The sequence below is a fragment of the Mustela nigripes genome, chromosome 3 (genome assembly GCF_022355385.1).
Source record: "Mustela nigripes isolate SB6536 chromosome 3, MUSNIG.SB6536, whole genome shotgun sequence".
NCBI classification, from domain to species: Eukaryota; Metazoa; Chordata; class Mammalia; order Carnivora; family Mustelidae; genus Mustela; species Mustela nigripes.
Window position 1 is genome coordinate 6,777,084 of NC_081559.1, and position 20,176 is coordinate 6,797,259.

Sequence of the window (20,176 nt, forward strand, 5' to 3'; positions counted from 1 at the left end):
ATCATGAGATAATGTGAAATGAACACTGAAGGCAAATAAAGTGGCACGCACTAGCCAAATCTTGGGCAGTATGAGCATTAAAATAAATAATACTACTGGATTACAGCTCATTAAATAAAACAAAGATCCATTTTTAATAGTGTTGTAAGTAGGCAAGAAAACAATATCCTTCCTTAGGACACAACATAGAAGGATTAATGAACTATAAAAAGAAAGTAAGATGTTAAAGTTAGTAAGTACAAGTTTGATAAGTAACAGAAGATATGCAATAGTCTCAAAGTATCTCCCAAGAAAATATTTACTATTGAAAAAGGAAACAATAACTTTACAATGGTAAAAACTGGGGGATACTTAGACCATCTGAATGATCTAATCTAACATCATCACTGTTGCAACAAACCTACATCACACCCCTCCTGAGAAGATTCACTGAGGACACTAGCCCTTCAGTGATATTCTTGCCAAAAATACATGACCTACTTCTATCTTGAAGAAACCGCAGAATAACCCAAAATTGTTCTATAAAATACCTGACCTGTTCGCCTCAAAAATGTCATTTAAAGAAATACAAAGAAAGGTTGAGAGATTGTTTCTTACCAGGGAAGACTAAAGAGTTATAACAACTCAATGAAAGTGGGATTCTGGTTTGTATATTGAGCTAAAAAAACTTCATGGAATTCACATATGGATTTTGGGTTAGATCGTAGTGCTATATCATTGTGAAATTATCTGATTTTGATAGCTATACTGTAGATAGACAAAAGAATGCTATTTTACTTAGGAAGTGTAAATCAAAAATTTTAACAGTAAAGGGACATAATATTTCCACATCTCTCTAAAAAGTTTGTAAAATATATGTTTTATACGTATGTGCCATATATGCCTCTAGACACTATGTACATATACACAAATATGTGTATGTGTGTGCATATCTGTGTGTGTGCAAAATACTAAAACAAATGAGACAAAACTTAAGCAGTCCATGAATCTGGATAAAGAGTCTGTGGGATTCCTTATGCTATTCTTGAAAATTTTTCTCTAAGTTTTAAACTACCTGGGGCACCTGGGTGGCTCTGTGGCTTGAGCACCTGACTCCGGTGGTGATCTCCTGGTCACGCGCTCAGAGGGTGGTCTGCTTGAAGAGCCTCTCCCTTTCGCCCTCTCCCCACTTTTGTGCACATCACCTTTCTTTCTCTCTCTCTCTAATAAATAAATAAATCTTTTTAAAAATTAAAATAAAATTTCATCAAAAGGAGAGTTGCCTGGGTGGCTCAGTTGGATGAGCAAATGACTCCTGGTTTCAACTCAGGTTGTGATCTCCGGGTCATGGGGTCAAGCCCTGTGTCGGGCTCCACACTTGACAGGGAGTCTGCCTGATGATTCTCTCTCCCTCTACCGCCTCCCCTCCCCCCAACCCATGCATGTGCTCTCTTTCTCTCTCTCTCAAATAAATAAATCTTTGAAAATTATATCAAAAAGATATAATTTATAAAATATATAAAATACGGATTTTTATAAATGACATCACATGATAATATCTCAAAAGTTCTCCTTTTTAAAGAAAACAGTTTAAACACACCACACAGGCTGAGCAGTTTTTGAAAGATCTTGTTATAATGATGATTTTTTTTTTTCAGAAAATAGTTACCAAAAAATAAAAATACCTCTGTTTCTTTCCTCTCTAGAATCTAGTCAGAATGGGTGGAAATTTAAATAAACAAAATCCAGCACTTGCTGGTGTGAATGACATTTAATTTGTAATTCTTTATAAATATTTTAAAAGTATCTAGTTTTGCTAACAAAAATTATTATTAACAATGAACTTTCCTAAGAAAATAATCTGAAATGCCCATTTAAAATTCATTTGTTACAACTCACGTCATGTTACTATTTAACACTGTTTAATCCTTAGGCTTTGCATGTGCTTCTTAGTAAAAAGTATTACATTTCTGTCTCTAAGTTTAGCCATGTAACATTTATAAAGGTAAAATATATATTTAGGGAGACAGTTGGTAATTTTAAACTTGGTGAAAAACTGGTTAACTATTTAAAAGTGACAAGAAAATTAAAGGTATGTAATAACTACCATTTCTTTAAAGGCAGCTCGTTATTTTAGGGTTATTATGAAATATGTGTTAAGAACATTGTCTCTGAAGCCAGATTACCACAGAATACTCTTATGTAAATGTTTACAAGTTGTGTCATACTTGGCATACTTTGTTAGCCTGTTAAGATGTTAGTTTCCTCGGGATGCCTGGGTGGCTCAGTGGGTTAAGCCTCTGCCTTCGGCTCAGGTCATGATCCCAGGATCCTGGGATCGAGCCCCGCATCAGGCTCTCTGCCCACCAAGGAGCCTGCTTCCCCCTCTTTCTCTCTCTGTCTGCCTCTCTGCCTACTTGTGATCTTTCTCACTATCAAATAAATAAGTAAAATCTTAAAAAAAAAAATCGTAGTTTTCTCACCAGTAAGCTATGAATTATACTGATATCCACGTCATAGGATGGTTGTGAGGAATACATATATTAATATTTGAGCTATTACATATGAAACATATTAGCGGTGTTAGCAAGTGCTGGCAATCATTATTCTCAAAAGTAAAAAAAAAATAATGTCTTTCAGTTTATCAAGATAAAAACAAAAGCGTGTTACACTGAAAATGTTTCCTTGGATCTGTATCTACCTGAGCATAATTGGAAAACAGTGTTCATCAAAACAACACAAAATAAATGAATAATTGTCACCCATTGTTATTTCTAGTATGCAATTTCCATTATATTTCACATAATTGTCACCTATTCTTATATCTAATTCACACTTTTCATTATTCTCCATGTTTTTTTTTTCTTTTGTCCTTCAACCAGTTCTTTGTCTGTCCTATTAAATACGTTCCACTTTCACGCTCTTTGTTCATATTCTTCATTTCTTTTTTCTTCTCATCCAACGAGTATCTTTTCCATTTGCTCTCTGAAAATATTTTCCCTGTCTTGGCTGTCACTTGGCCTACCTTCTGTCAGAGTCTGGTTTCTTCTGTATTTTGCAGAATGTCTCTCAGAGACGAAAGATCTTTAGAGGTACATGCGGCAGTGCCAATTTCGTAGGGCTTCATTTCTTGGAGTTTGCTCTAAATAGTCTTAAGATTCTGCTCAAACAGTTTTCACAACTATTACTTTCCAGTGAAAGTGAATGCAAAGAGCAGAGGGTTACAGGCCTGGGTCTCTGCCAGTCCTTCCAAGGCGGCGCTTACGAGGACTATGCCAGCAACTTACTCGTCCGTCCTTGTCGCTTGCTGCTTCTTACCAAGGTAATAATTCTTTCCGAGCGCTATATGTATTTATAACACATCTTTTAGAAGATACATATTTGAGGAAATAAATGCATATTTGCAACTTCTAGGAACCCAGTGATGATGATTGACAGTAATGTTAAAAATTATAAGAACATTGTTCTCTTCAGAATGCCTGGCTGAAGATTTTACTCAAATTCTCACACAAAAAAGTATCATTGCGTTGCTCCAGGCATGATTTTTAAAAAGAAAATATTAAAAGGAAAAAAAATCAGATTTGTAAATATCTTTTTGCATGTATACTTACTATCAATTCACAACAAGTTACTTACTAATTATTTTCAATATTAGTGAAAGTAATCTAAAAACTCACGTTTACTATCTTCATTAGATTATATATTCATATTTTTTTAAATAAAAATGACATGAGTCGCATGAGTTTTTCCATATTGGTAGAAATGATTCCAAGTATCTTGAATATTCCCTTAAGGAATAAGCTACTTAGATTTCTGAATGATATATTCACTCTCCATGAGTCCATTTTATTCTTCTTTGTTTAATAAGGTTTGGGGTAATTTGATTATAATTGACAATGCATTAAAGTTATTATGAGATCGTTACCTAACATATTTTCTTGGAAACATCTGCAATAATTCTCTGAACTCCATGCCGTGGTAATCTTTTATTGCTGAATTCATCTCCTATGTTTTTCATGTTTAAATCCTGATTCAGGTTTTAGCTTGTGAAGTTTTAGCAAACAGGGATCTGTTTGGCATGTTAGAAATGCCAAAACTCATGAAACAAATAGTAGGAAAACTTGATATTCTGGCCTCCAATGTCCTTCCTTTGCTATTTCTTGTAGCTTTCTATCTTTGAACCATGAAACAGCATTCTTACAAAATAAATTTTGTTGAAAAATATGCTTTTACTTATTGTTTCATAAAAATCTAGAATCAAGAAAAAGACAATTTTCTTCCTTTCCCGATCCACCTTTTGTTCTTCTTTTTGGTTGAGAAAAAAAAAAAAAAATAGGAAAGGGGGCTTTTATTTTGATAGATATTTTAAAATTTCGGATTTCAAATAAAATTAATAATAAATAATAATAAAGGAAATTTCAATTGCAAGAAGGCAATGTGAAAATGTCTATCCATCAGGGAAATTCTATTGTGAAGCACTTTATATTTAAATCTGTTTTAAAAGCATGCCTACAATTTATTTATTTATTTATTTGTAAAAATATTTTTATTTATTTATTTGACAGACAGAGATCACAAGTAGGCAGAGAGGCAGGCAGAGAGAGAGGAGGAAGCAGGCTCCCCACCAAGCAGAGAGCCCGATGTGGGGCTTGATCCCAGGACCCTGAGATCATGACTTGAGCTGAAGGCAGAGAGGCTTAACCCACTGAGCCACCCAGGTGCCCAAAAGCATGCCTATAATTTAAAGTCAATGCTTTCCTCAGTGGCCTTTTCACGCTGTCTTAATTTTTGCCCATTGAATAGGATTTGTTTCAGTTGTACTTTTGATATTGAAATCTTCTTTAATTTTTACTTTCTTTTTTCTTTTTTTAATTTAATTCTTCCAAAGAACTAACTGTCAGAATCTGTGGTACCAGGAGAGCAAAAAGAGACTCATATTATTTGAAGTACTTCCGTATTCCAGAATAATAATCTCCATTGGTTCATCTACATCTATCTCATCAGGAATTCCCTTCTAGGTACCCCCCCACCCAAGCAAAGATCTTATTCATTTATTTGACAGAGAGACTGAGTGAGAGAGAGCATGAGTTGGCGGGGGAGGAAAAAGCAGACTCCCCACTGAGCCCCCACTGAGCCCCCACTGAGCAGGGAGCCTGCAGTGGGGCTCCATCCCAGGACCCTGGGTCATGACTTGAGCTGAAGGCAGACGCTTAACCAACTGAGCCACCCAGGTGCCCGCAAGGTATTTGTAACTTCAGTTTGAATACACTTATTTGACCACGGCACCATATTTCTTTGTTGTCAGATGTAAAAGAATCTTTTTTAGAACTCATAACAACTCTGTAGGTTTCTGTGTGCAGAGGACTGCTATAAAGAACTGTAAGCATGAACTGTGAATTGTGAATATCTACTCCAGAGTCCGACATTAACTTCTGATCCGCGCCTGATGACTTCCAGGAGTTTTTCAATGTAAGTTTTTAATATGTATTTTTCATTCTTTATATTCCTGTTTTATTATATACATATGTATTCCTATGTATTCCTACATATTCCTATATATATATATATGGATTATATATATGGAGAGAGAGAGATTTAGAGGTTTTAGAGAAGAGTTTATAAATAACTCAGATAATGATACTGTGTAGGTCTCAAAGACGTTGGGAATACAATGAAAGAATAACATTACTCTGTAGGAAAAACTAAATATATATATATATATATATATATATATATATATATATATATATATACCACTGATACTTTGGTACTGTGGCTCCTACAAAAGTAATTTCTTCTGAAACTAATTTTTTTTCTTTCCAATCTCTGTCAAGCCTTCTAAATAAACCTAATCATGAAAGTTGTAATCACCTAGAAATGGAAATCACACCCATTTTCAAAGCACATGAAACAAATCGGGTGGGGACGGTACTTAATACGCTTGTTAGACACGTAGGTAACGCAGGTGATGAACGCAGCGGGAAGCAGCAGCGTCCCTTCTGCTTGTCAGGTCCTTGTCATTTATCTCTTGCATCTTTCCCAGCACATGCAACTAACAGAGGCTCAAGAGCTCTATGTCACCTAATTTCATTATAAACAGGATTCATAATGATGACAATTTGCAGCAAGTCCTACGTTTTTGTATGAATATGTGAATTTATTTAGAAGATGAATCACAGTGACCATCCACTCAGAGATCTCAGAGGGAAAAATGCTTTCCCGATCCTTTTTACTTAAGCCCACAGGATTTTCCTCTGCCATTAGCAAACTGAACTGAAGAAGCGGTTTAACAGTGATTTTTAAGTTTTACTCCTCTGATGCTTCAACAACTTAAAGGATATACAAGATAAATTGCACTGCTGTATTTTCTTTGTAATAAAATAATCTTCATTCTTCCATTCTATATTTAAAACAAATCATTTGACACTCTTTTATCTGATTCTAGTAATTTCATGGATTTTTTTGGATGTTAAATACTATATACTTTTGTTAGCTTGTATTTACTCACCAATATGTGAAACATTCAAAGAGACTTTTCAGTACTATATGTCAATAAACAGAATGTGGCCTCCATTGTTCATGATGACATTTTTAAAATAGTCATCTTCTGACATATAGATGTGCTTGATCATTAAATGTACTGCAACACAATTATTCAAAAAGACAAATTATTTTTGAACCATGGTCATACACAACGGAGTCACGCCACACTCAAATAGTTACAAACTGACTTATAAAGGAAGTAAATTAAGACACAATAGAGCTAATAAGCAGAAAAAGGCCAATCCTGCATTTCTTTTTTCAGCATTGTTTTAACAAGTACAAGAGGATAACGTGACTTCTTTCTTGCTAGCTTTGCTAGCTACATACCTAGAACTATTTCTTCAAACATGTTCCAGAAGCTCTAAAAACAACAACAACAACAAAAACTGAGCAGAAAATTGAAATTTGGGACAGTAAAGTATTAAAGAAAAAAATAATTTATATGTCTTTGACAGAAGAAATAAATTTCTGTTGTTTCTAATAAAGGAATGTTCGAGGGGCACCTGGGTGGCGCAGTCTGTTCAGTGTGTCTGCCTTTAGCTCAGGTCATGATCCGCTGGGATCGAGCCCAGGGAGGCTGTTTCTCCCCCTCCCCCTACTGCTCCCCCTGCTTCTACCCCTTCTTTCTCTGTCAAATAAATATATCTTTGAGAAAAGAAAGTAAAAAGTAAAGGGGTGTTCTCAATGAAGGAAAAATAACTGAATTTTAAATGAAGTCACTTAAAATAGTAACTGCTTTCCGTACCAACAGCGCCAGGGTGCAACTCTGTAGACACTGAGGTTTCACAGTAGGGGAGTATAAATTCAGTAGTTATTATATTGTTATTGTTATTGTTATTATAATTATTTTAATTTCAGAGGGCTGTGGGGCTAAATCGTCATTTAGATTTCTGCGTGATTTCTGAATGAATCAAATCTAACTTTATCAGTTAACTGTGCTAAAGTGTTTGGGCATCTTTTCTTTTCCCAGTTTATTCCATTCTTAGTTACATTAAATAGTATTTATATGGAAATTAAATATTCATTAGTATCTCCCAGCATGTGGATTAAAAAGAAGTCAATGTATTGGTTAAAACTAAAGTCTTGGTTGTAGACCTCATCTGAGGGTTCTTGGAAGATTTTATTGCCTTGGATGTTTCAGCTGGAGCCAACAAGCACCCAACAGGTACCCTTTCAAGACTTGAAAGTCAGATTGGTGTGCCTCTATACAACGTCTGCTTTTGGAGCTTGTACTGTGTCTCTACTTGGGTTTGTTCTGTCCCCCCCCTTGTTTTTTTAAAGATTTTATTTATTTATTTGACAGGGAGAGAGAGCACAAATAGGGTAAGCAGCAGTCAGAGGAGGAAGCAGGATCCCCACAGAGCAGGGAGCCCAACCTGGGGCTCCATCCCAGGACCCTGGGATCACGACCCGAGCAGAAGGCAGGCACTTAACTGACTGAGCCACTCAGGTGTCCCTGTTTGTTCTGCTTTAATCCAAACTTGACCCAACAACCATCTGCCCCAGCCACATTACGAAAACTTTTTGCTGCTTAAAAGAAAATATGTTAAAACAGGAAGTTGTATATAGACGTATGCACGTTTTTTTATATTCTCAACTAAGTTTCCACTTCCCAAATTTTACATAATGAATGTATTTTATTGTATATCAGAAAAAAATGTTTTAAATAAATGCTAATTGAGAAGTTGATTTGTGTCCTATTTATAAGAGACTTTTAATTTGGGGGCATTAACTTTAAACTTACAAGTGCTTGAATAACAATTACTTTAAAATTTTATTTTATTTTATTGATATTATAAAATATTATAAAATTATAAAATTATATTATAAAATTATAAAATTATTTTATTTTATTGATATTATAAAATAAAAATTATAAAATAATATTTTATTGATATTATAAAAGAAGCTTCATAAATAATTTAGAATTCACTAATTCTAGAGAAAACTCTATTATATTATTTTAAACTTTTAATTTAGCTAAATATTTACAGAATATTTATTAGTGAACATGTATCCTTAAAGACTAATTCAGAATAAAATTAGAAATTAATGGGAATATAGAAAAGATATAGCATAAAATAAGATTTATGACCTCAACTAAACCCAAAAATTATTTTCAGAATATTTGAGCTTTATTAATTTAGAAATTCAGAACTCAAATCACAAAGATATGTGTGCAAAGATAATTTCAGAACTAGCCATAAACTTTTTAAATGGAACTCTTTTAGAAAGTTTTAAATCCATCAGTTATTTCTAAGGCTTTGCATAAATTTTCAATAGAGGCATTCTTAAGGAGAACAAGAATTCTGAGCTCTAGCTACCGGTTCTTGGCCCATTTAATAGAAGTGAAACTTGATTTGTAGCAGAAATAAATTTGATGCTGGCAATGAGACAGACTCTCTTCGGACTGGTGTGGTAGTAACAGTGCACATCCCCGAGATAACTTTCACTCCGCACGTTCTGCCAACATCTGAGCAGTTGCTTGTGGACAGTGTTAACAGATATCAGGTACAAAAAGTTAAATGAAGTAAAAGTAACATTTTCTACCTCCTAAATATTTCCCCAGCTCATCTTCTCTTCCAGTTCCCAAATTTTATTTCTGTCCATCATTTCTATTCTCAGTGTAAGATCTTCCTAAAATGTTCTCCTATATTTTCTCTCTCTAATCCTCTGTCATTTTTCTTTACACCAGTTCTAGTATTTTTCTAAAAATAAAACATGATGACTGATGAATAGATAAAGAAAATGCGGTGTATATATACAATGGAATATTACCGAACCATCAAAAGAATGAAATCTTGCCATTTGAAATGACATAGATAGAGCTAGAGTCTATTTTGTAAGTGAAATAAGTCAGACAGAGAAAGACAAATACTATAGGATTTAGCTTATATGTGGAGTTTAAGAAACAAAACAGGCAAATATGAGAGAAGGAAAAAAAGAAAGAGGGAGGAGCAAACCACAAGTACTCTTAACTATGGAGAAGAAACTGAAGATTGATGGACGGAGGTGGACAGGGGATGGGCTCTACGGGTCAGTGTTAAGGAGGGCACGTGTGTTCACCAGGACATGATTCATCATCATGTAAGGGATGAATCACTACATTCTAGTCCTGAAACCAGCAGTATGCTAAATATTAACCGTCTAGAGTTTAAATACAAATTTGAAGAAATGGGAGGTTATTAATCTCCTCTTTTTAATCTTTTAATAAATCAACACAATATAGTTATACTAAGTGTGTAGTTACAGTCAGGGAAAACAAAAACAAAAACAAAAACAAACGACCTGTATGTGTCTCTTACCACATGACAACAGTAAAGAATCGGAAGAGGAAGTTCGTGTCAGCTGAGTAGAAATCATTTATTTCCTATGGATTTTAAAGATAAAAAAATGAAGAAATTTTCCATAACTACCGTACTTAAAGTAGATCCTATATTCTATACCAAAACATCCTGTTCTACTATCTTCTATGTATGGTTATCCATCCATACATAGAAATCTATGTCTTTTATCTCTGCATCTTTGATTTATAGAGAGATAGATATAGACAGATAGATATCTATACTTTTTATCTATCATCTTCTATCTATATTTTCCCATAGTATATTTAGATGGATAGAATGATAGAAATCACTTACTATAGGGCCTGCCTATTATCTTTTGTTCCCCGTTGTATTATTACACTCCTTCAGGGCGGAAAATACATGTGTATCTTTCATCCTACTGCTTAAAATACTATTTGGCATAATACATAATTCTTACTGAATAAATTGATGATTACTGAATGCTGCCTGTGCAGTACAGGAGTGGCTAAGCTCACTGATACACTACTAAAGGGTATGAATTAGTATTTTTCTCCTGAAAATAATTTTGCCTATATGTCTACAGTGAATTAGAAATGCACATTCCGTTTGGTTCAGTGATTACTACTTTAAGAGTCTATACAAACTCCTACCACTACTACTACTACTACTTCACAGACAAGACAGAACCATATATTTTTTTAAGCTTATGAACTCACTTCATGGGCAACCATATACTCTTCTCCTCTTTCCTGTTATGATAAAAAAGTTATCTCGGTTCATTTCTAAGGTCAACCATTTAACTTGTATAATGTTGCCTTCTGCAGCACGCACGGTGAAGTTGTGCATTGTTCCATTGATTTATTGATTTTGCACAGCCTCTCTAAGTTTTCTTTCATTTAAGCTCATCTGTCTTTGAAGAAAGGAAAAATCAAAAAACAAACACAATGAGAACAAACAAAAACAACTGAAGCCCCATAACAGCTAGTAATTACCCTTTATACTATCTTTCAAAGTCATTTTTTGGGGAAAAAGTTTCTATAAAACAACTGGCCTCATTTCCCCCACCAGCTACCCTCTCTTCAATTTAGCATCTAGAAAATCTATGACTCCCTTCATCTATCATATAAAAATTTTCAATATTCTGCATATAACCTAAATAATAACAAAAATAGCAATAATAGAAATAACTAGTGTTTATACTTGTACCGCCTTGGTCTTGTGATATATATTTTATGTGTATATTCTCATGTAATCTTCATTGCAATCCTATGGGATAGATACTACTGGTAACCCTCTACATTTCACAGATGATAAAATTATGCACTAAAGAAGTTAAATAATTTTCCCAGAGTCACAGAGTAAGTAATGGCCAAGCTGGGACTTACACTATGTCTGATACCATCTCTAAGATTCTGCTGTACTATTTCCATAATCCTGTAAAATATTTGCAAATTATCTGTATTTTTAGAGATTTTTTGGTGTGTCTTAATCTGAATTTTTTAAGTATTCTACTGGTGAAGATGAGCCTATTAGCCACAAAAAAATATTAAATTTAGTATTATTTTTCTATTATTTTTCTGTTTAATTTTTATCAGCTGAGTGAGAAAATGCGAAATGGATGTATTATTTAGATAGGATAGTAAGCTTAGTACATAGTCAACATCTAAATTGATAACGTATATAGCAGAATAATTTTTAGGTAATTTTGTTGATTTGTATTTAGTTTTTGAAAGTCATTTGTAATTGGACCTTGGCAGGATATGAAAAAAAAAATAAGCACCTTTTATCACAAAGCCTTGCAAGGGAATGAGGGAAGAGACTGCTGTCCTGAATATGATGAAAACTATAAAATGATTAAAATGATAGTAATCACCCATCCCCAATTCCATTCTCCTATTCCCAACCACGTAGTGGAAGACTGCGGCTCGGAGCATCCTTTTCCTGTTAATAGATACTGGCAAACTTGCTAGATAGATTTATGACTTTTTAATCTTGGCTCACTTAGTTCTATTTCTCTAAATTCAGAGAAAGAGAGAGAGATAGAAATACAAATACTGATAGAGAGATTGAGAAAATTCATTCTATTGAATGCATATTAGACCAGTCACAACACCCCTAGTTTATGAGATTTTTAAAGCACAATTCTGCTGACCTCCTGCCTTGGGTACTGTCTCCCAGAGTGAGAAGAAAAGAAAAGATCTATCTTTTATTACCTAGCAATGTGGACAGTCTAACGATTAATGTTTTAGCTGCTGTATAGGCTGTTAAATTTAATAAATCTGTGCATTTCTCTAGCTAGTAGATGGATATCTTTTTCTCCTTATCTTGTTTCGGTCGCAGATTCAACCCCCTTCTCATTATATAGGAAACCACAGTTGTGAGGTGAGACCTTTCAGAGGCAAGACACTGTGTTCAAATTTGAAGCCAAAGGTTTCCATTCCAAAAACTGCAAGAAGTCATTAATTACATCAGCAAAAATCGGAGGCATGTGTGTGGCAGTAGATTCTGAAGAAGGTTCATCTAGAAGATAAGAATGTCGTTTTTAATCAGCGTTGCTTCTTTTCCATATGGGCGCGCTTGCCAGAAATCTTAGACTCGGTGTTTGAGCAGTTGTGATCATTTCCTCTACTAGTGGATGAGAAGCATTCAAAGGCCTCTACGCTGGAAGGAACTGAAATGCCAGGCACATCAGTCAGGATGCTGGGACAACGGGCACTTGAGGAGCTTTTAACAGAGTTGTTATTTACCAGGATGAAGACGAGATGCGGGCAGGCCACAAAGACGGCAGCATCCCCTTTTAAGAAGCTAAAATTATCAAGAAGGGAGACATACACTATAAAAATATGCTTATCAGTTCTATGAAGAAAAAGAGCATATAGAACCAGGATGGGGTTTTATCGAACGAGAAGTAATAGTGTGACGGTAGTTCAGTAGTGAGATGGGAAGGAACGCCTCTGAAAAGAGTGAGCCGTTTGTGTTCTCAAAGGAAATGCCTTACTGGCTGAAGCATTTACAAGTGCACAGGCGTGTTTTAAAAACTGCAAGAAGACGAGTGTGACTTGTCTTCAAGAGTAGGTGAAAGAGGGTGTGATGCTATCCCAAACCTCTAAAATATTTATGCTGTTCTTCTCTGAAGCCCAACCCCAAATCCTTCTTGTCAAGAAAATCTAAATCATCCAGTGTGAGTTGTTTGACCCCTACAGTGCACACCACTCTGCTGGGGTAGGGTGAGTCAGCATCAGGATTGCCCGTAGTGTTCTATCTTTTTTTTTTTTTTAATGATTTTATTTATTTATTTGACAGACAGAGATCACAAGTAGGCAGAGAGGCAGGCAGAGAGAGCGAGAGGAGGAAGCAGGCTCCCCGCTGAGCTGAGCAGAGACCCCGATGTGGGACTCGATCCTTAGACTCTGGGATCATGACCTGAGCCGAAGGCAGAGGCTTTAACCCACTGAGCCACCCAGGTGCCCCAGGGCTCTATCTTTTTAAACAAGTTTGAGAAACGGGTTTTGGCCTGGTGGCTGTGAAAGCATGCAGGAGGCTAGAGAGGGAAGAAGACTGAGCTCTCTAGGGGCAAATCCTTACAATAGTGGATCGGAGCTTAGACCAAGACTATGATGTCTTGGGGACATCATAGGGGAGGCTGAGGGTAAGGAAAATATAATAGAATTATATAATACTAGAGTTGGGAAAGGACTCAAATAAGTTGTTTGTTTGTTTATTTGTTTGCTTGTTTGTTTTGTCCAGTCACTATAAAACACTGGAAGCCAGAAAGTTTTAGAGAGGTTAAGGGACTTTTTTTTTTTTCAAGGTTGAGATCACACACTAATTAGGGACAACCCAGGGATCAGGATACATATCTTCTGATTCCTCATAACTGATGACCTAGAAAATAATGTGACTTAGTTCTGAGGAAGCACTTTCCTAGAGATGCCCCGAGAATACTTCCAAACACAATTAATTAAAACAGAACTGGTGGCGATGTTAGAAGAAATCAGAAAACAGCATTAAAAACAGAATAAATTTAGTGTACATCAAAGTGTGTCATCATGGGAATGGCTCTCACATCAAACCCTGAAGGAGAATAATGTGGCCTCAGATCATTTCAGAGCCTAAGGCATGAATCTTCCATGAAAAATGCTGTTTGTCTGAATTCTTGTAGTAAAAATATGGGCACTCATTAGAGTAAAATCTCATAAGGAGAAAGAGAAAGCCACCAAAACTAGTTGAGCAAAATTTCTTCACTGTGTTAATGCAGCTGCAGAAAATAGCAAAAAGTATGCATTTAAGATTTAGAGTCTACATTATCCTTACTTGAATCTTTGCTTGGCCACGTATTAGATATACAAGATAGGACAAGTTATTTAATCTCTCCGAACTGCAGTTTCCACATTAATTTAAAAAATAGCAAAAGAAAAAAAAAGTGGATTCTACTCAATATCACCAGCAATATTTTGAGGATTATTTATGTCCTACACATTTGTAAAATGTGTCCTACACATTTGTAAAATGTCCTCCACATCTGTAAGCTCCTGCATTGCAGAACAGTCAGAGACATTATTTGACACAGAGACTTTCCAAAGGGGTAATTTTGAATTCTTGATCTAGAGTATTTTTCTTCTCTTTGTTCGCTGTTCTGTTTCCTAACTACTAAGATCTTCCAAAGGTAGTTACCGGGAGTGGGATTTGATGAAAACATTTGTTGTTCCCAGTAATGTTCCCAGTAATGAACGTTGCTCAACTGCTTGAGGTCCCTGAAGACTGACACTCCAATAAAGGCTGTAGCGAGTAATTGGCAAAAGAAAGGTTAAACTGGAGAAGCAGAAATTTCTAAGTTCTAAGGAGACGGTTCAAAGAATCAATGAACTAATTAAAAAGTTAAAAAAAAAAAAAAAAGTGAAACCACGGATGGGTCTTGATGTCCTCAAGTACTAAGAGACACAGTTGTCATGGAGGTGACTGAAAGCCCAGAATGTTTCTCCAGGAAAAAATGAATTAGGGCACACAATGCGAATGGCTTCAAGAGACGGAATACACCGGAAAGACATTCGAATTACTGAGAATTATAAGGACTTTAGATCTTCCCTTTTCCTTTTTGTAATTAATGAGTCATCTGTTTCACTTTTCTCATTCACAAATGAAGCTCGTGATACTTAAAAGCAGCAAGGAATATTCCCAAATCCATTCAATAAAAGCCAAATAAATATCCGTTAAATAAATGTCTTATACTAGAGTTCAAATGAAGAAAACTGGTGGGGACTTGAGTCATCAGGGAGTGTGCCCTGGTGGCAAATTCCACGCTTGGTAACTCTAAGGGACCCGAGCAGTGACTAAGTGATGGCAGGCAGTTGTGCCTCAGGTCACAGCTCTGGTTACAGCTATTTGGCAAGATCTTATTTATCTATTATTTGATTATTTATTTTTGTATTCTGCACTTTGTATTTTAGCTTTTTGGTAGTATAACCTCAAGGAACAAATGTTATATATAACTTCTCAGCATAAATGTTTGCCTTTTGGCTTATCTTAGTGCATCAGGAGAGGCCGCACACTGACAGCAGGGCCCGCACTTTCCCTCTCTGGAACAGTCGGGCATATACAGAAGGGGAAGGACAGCAGGAGTTCACCTCGGAAGTCTGTGCACCGCCCTGCTACTAGAGTAGTGTTTCTACTTTCTTACGATGTTACACGTAAAAAATTCAACTTTTACAATCAATATTTTTGTGCTTATTTGAGGATTCTTATAAAAAGGGTTCATTCAGCTTAAAAGAATTTCCTTCAGCATTTTCTAAAAGTACACAGCCAAATTTGTGTTACCCGTAGCAGTAGCAAAAAATAAAAACAAAAACAAAAATATCCCCACCAAAATGAACACTATAAAGGTATTTATATATATTCAATTATTACACATTAATATTTATGTCTGTAGTATTTCAAAACCTTCCCTGTCCCCCATCTGCTAATTTGTTGACAGCTCATGATGAGAGCATTCCTTTCTGCATTGGTTTCCCCATATACCATATATTGTCTCATATTTTTCCCCTCAACTTAAAACATCTTGCATCCTCTTTCTTACTGATGAAATAGTCTTAATCCTATTTAAGTGCTCAACTACGGCATTGTCCCCTCCGAGAAGCCTTCCCTGTGCACTCAGGTTGGATGATGTTTCTACTCTCTGCTCCTATTCACGGTCCTGTCCTATTAGCATTCTTGATATTTTACCTTTTATTAACTGTCTACTCCACTCCCAGAATTTTTTATTAGAGGGCAGTAATACTGTTATCTTCATCTTTCACCGCCAGGGCCCACACACTGACTGTTACTACAAGATGTGTAATAAGTGCTCATTAAACAAAAGGAAAATTAAAACACAGTGTAAATCTCCCAGACACGCTCACATATATAAGCATACTCTGGGATTACTTACTTGAGGCATCACGATCTCTTTTGACATACACTTCAATTAGATACAGTGTGCTTTTTAAGGAATGGACAAAGAAATTCTAATTCCGAGAGTAACTACCACCTTTTGGGAGAAGTGGGAAGACCCCCCTCCCCCACCTTCTATAAACCGAGACCATTATTGTTAATGATATTTTGTGTACGTGAAAGGTCTCTTGGGGAGAAACAGTTCTTTCTGATATTGAATATAAATTAATTGTAAAGCCTGTTCTGTTCCCTTTTTTTCCCCAAGTGGATAAAATATATTCATGATTTGAAAGCTGTAAAAAGCTATTCTGAAACTATCTGCAGACAAGGTTGCTATGGAAACCACATTTTTTTGAATAGTACAATAAATAGTCGTCTAAAAGAATACCGAACACGGTGCACCTTGCTCTAGTAATTATAGGGGGTCTAGAATTGAAATATCTGTGACATGTTTTGCTTTCAGGTGTGTCACCACAGCATATTTATTACCACAGTAGAATATTTTTTTGTAAAGAGGTGAGATACAAAATGTTTACTTGCAGCAATAACTCGAGATCTAGAAGGAAAAGAACAGAGATTTTTGCTTCGGGGTTCCGTGGGTCCCACCACTCTTGCCTTACCTGTACCTACGCCACAACTATAAACCAATGAGGCTAAACGCTTGAGATGATAAATCACGAGATTCACTGGAGATCTAACAACATAGAAAATGAAGTTTTGAGGCTATGTGCAAGGCTCAGGGAATTCTAGATCATCTGCCCTCATATCTTCTAACTTCCGGTTGAGACACTAGATACCAAAGAGACCAGGAGAATGAGACGGTGTAGAGTAGAGATGAGGGGTTGTGAAGGAAAGAATTAGAAGGACATGCTTGTTCCATCTTCTCCTTGTGTAACTGGGCTGTGAAAGATTGCCTACGAGTTAGGGGAGAGTTTCTGAACACAGAAGCTAGCTTTCATTCTCACCAGACATTTGGTGCCTGCGGTATCTACAGAAGTGCTTGGTGCTTTAGGGGTTGAGGGAGGACAGTCTTGAGTAGTGGCCCTCCACAAGGTGAGCAGACTAAGGCTGCCGATGAGGAGCCTTAGCTTATGGAGGCAAGTGCTCAGGAAGGCTGGCTTGGGCTCGAGTGGCCACCCAATAGCACAAACAGAGCAGGGGACTTGCTAGAGGTAAGGAACTGGGGAAGAGGTCCCGTCTCCATGTCTTACTTGTGCACAGAGGCAGACGAGACCCATGATCCCGCCCACAATGAAGTCAACATTTATCACTACCCTTCATGAAGGGGCAAAGGAGAGATTTCAAGGAATAAGCTTTGAATTGGACAGGGGCCACATTTTTAATACCCAAACTAAAATGATTCTTGACTTGACCAATATCTTTCCTACAGGCAATAAGATTGGTTTTTACTCTTGAACAGAATGAAAAGTTCTAAAGGAATGTAGTTTGTGATTCTAAAAAAAAGTTTTTCTTTTCTCACATATTATTACATTTTTGCCTTATACACATATCAACTTCACCCACAGATATGATGTGAATAGTGGGAGGTTGCCAGTTCTGTCCAGGGTCCTAAAGAGTTGGGACAAGAAAAAAATAAAATGAAATATTTAACCCCAGAAATTCTGATTTAAGATCCTTTTCCCCCCACTCTTCTATTCATTCCTCTCATTATAATGAGTTCCCCTAAGCCCTTCTTGATACTAGAAGGAGGAAGGTAAAGCATGACAATAAGAACACTGGTATTCTAAGAGAAATTGATTTTCTTGTCCACATTCTGGGAAGATAAAATTAAAGTGCATGGCAGAAAATAAGCTTGCCATAAATGTCTAACAGTGTTAATGGAAGAAGAAAAAAGAAACTTTACTAGTGCACTATGGGTACTAGCTAGTTACTTAGTAGGAAACAAAACAAATTACTTGGAAAAACTTGCACTCTTCATCATAGAGCGAGAAGGAGAGAAGGAAGAAAAGGCAGAGGAAGTGGGAAAGGGAGGGAGAGAGCCGGAGTAAGGGAGGAGGCAGCAGTCATGCTCATTAAGTCTTTTTCAAGTGTGTCTATATTTGTAACTTTTTATTTTACCAAAGAGACTCTTGTTACACTTATTTGACACATTAGTCAGAATGCATGTCTTTAGAAGTTACCTGAAAGACCTTATATATCATTAGAAGAGATGCAAAACTAAGCACGTTATTTAATTTTCATATTAAATGTCAAGACTAGCTCACATTCCATAATAATCCAACATAAAATACTGATTATTAGCTAAGAAAGAGAAACAGAACCGTTTGAAATAAATTCATTCTCAGAACTTCACAGAAGAAATAAATACATCCAAAGTTCACTCAGCTATGTTAGATGTGCAACTTGAAATGTCAGAAATTTTCATTATTTGTCAAATTAATGTTTCGAATTAGACTGTTAGTTTTTAAACATCCCACAAGCATATGACGAAACAATAATCAGTTGCTGTCACAAATATGAGCCTGCACATAGTTAAAGTATTCTCTATTACAATCAGTCTAATTGTTTCAAGAAGTTTTCTCTTTTATAATTTTGTTTTTAAAAGTATGTTACGTCAATTAAGTAAGTGGTATGAGATTATGTGTGTGTATTGGTGAACAAAGACACAAAGAAAGACAGAAAAAAGAAACAGAGCTCTACAAAATTGGTCATTATTATTTTAGAGAACATAAAAAAGGTCTCAGATTTAAAAAAGCCATTTTTATTAAAAAATTCCTCCAGACAGTCCACGGACTCCAATTATACTTTTCAGATTCTTACAGCTACACTTAGTAAAAATGAGTTTCTTCCTACTTCTGGTTGTTACTCTCCCCTGATATTCATGATCGATTTGGAAAACAAAAGGTCACTTCAGTGGGGCCCCCCCCCCCCCCCCGCCAGCTGCATCACCAGAAGGTCCCAGAGGAAAGCACACAGTCACAGGCACACTGGCTGAACATCTTGTAGAAATGGTATGGGACTAATTGATCAGCAAAGAAGCTGACAGTCTAGAGCAGAAATCCATTTGCAAGTTTACATGTCCAGTAACTACCCAGGTTGTAGCAGTGTGTGAGAAACAGTAAATTAGGTAGAAAACCTCCAAATGAGATTCTCTTAATCTATTCCACAAATGAATAGAAATGTATAGGAAACAGAAACAGAACTTCTTGGCAAAATTAAATTCATGATTATCTGCTAAAATGAATATTCTAAGAAAAGTTTTGCTCCTGAAAATTTGGTTAAAATTCACTGAAAATGTATTTAGCAACATATAAATACCATTTTTACTGCTATTGTTATTAATATGATTATGATTATTGGTTAGTGCTTATTATCTGCTGCAAACAAACAAACAAAAAATGACTGGTTGATGGCAATCTTTGTTTCATAATAAACAACCCTAAACAGCAGCAACTTATTATCTGTCACAACACTGGGGATTGACCCAGCTCAGCTGGACCATTCTCGCTTTAGGTCGAGGGGGGTCCCGGCTGTGATTTCAGTCATCTGAATACTCAGCTAGGCCAGCTGAGGACTGATCTTCAATCCTTTCCCAGTCTTGTTCTTAAGCACAGATCTATACGGATTCTTTGTGACAGTAAAAACTGGAAACTATCACAACTTGAACTCTCCGTAGGCTAGCTCATTCTTTATCCCTACTTACAACAACCTTGGAACATTCTTTTCATACCTCAACTACTTAGAGGAGTGATTTACACATACCAAGGTCTCAATAACTATGTATTACATTCAATTGAGCAGGTCACTTAGAATATTACCACACTTACGCATTTGATTATCACTTTTACAAAGAAGCATCTGCACAGTGTATGAATTACATGAAATGAAACAATCCTGAAGGATCCACTACTTATCTTGAAGATTTCTGCTTAGTAGGATCTCTTATGCTTCTATATTAA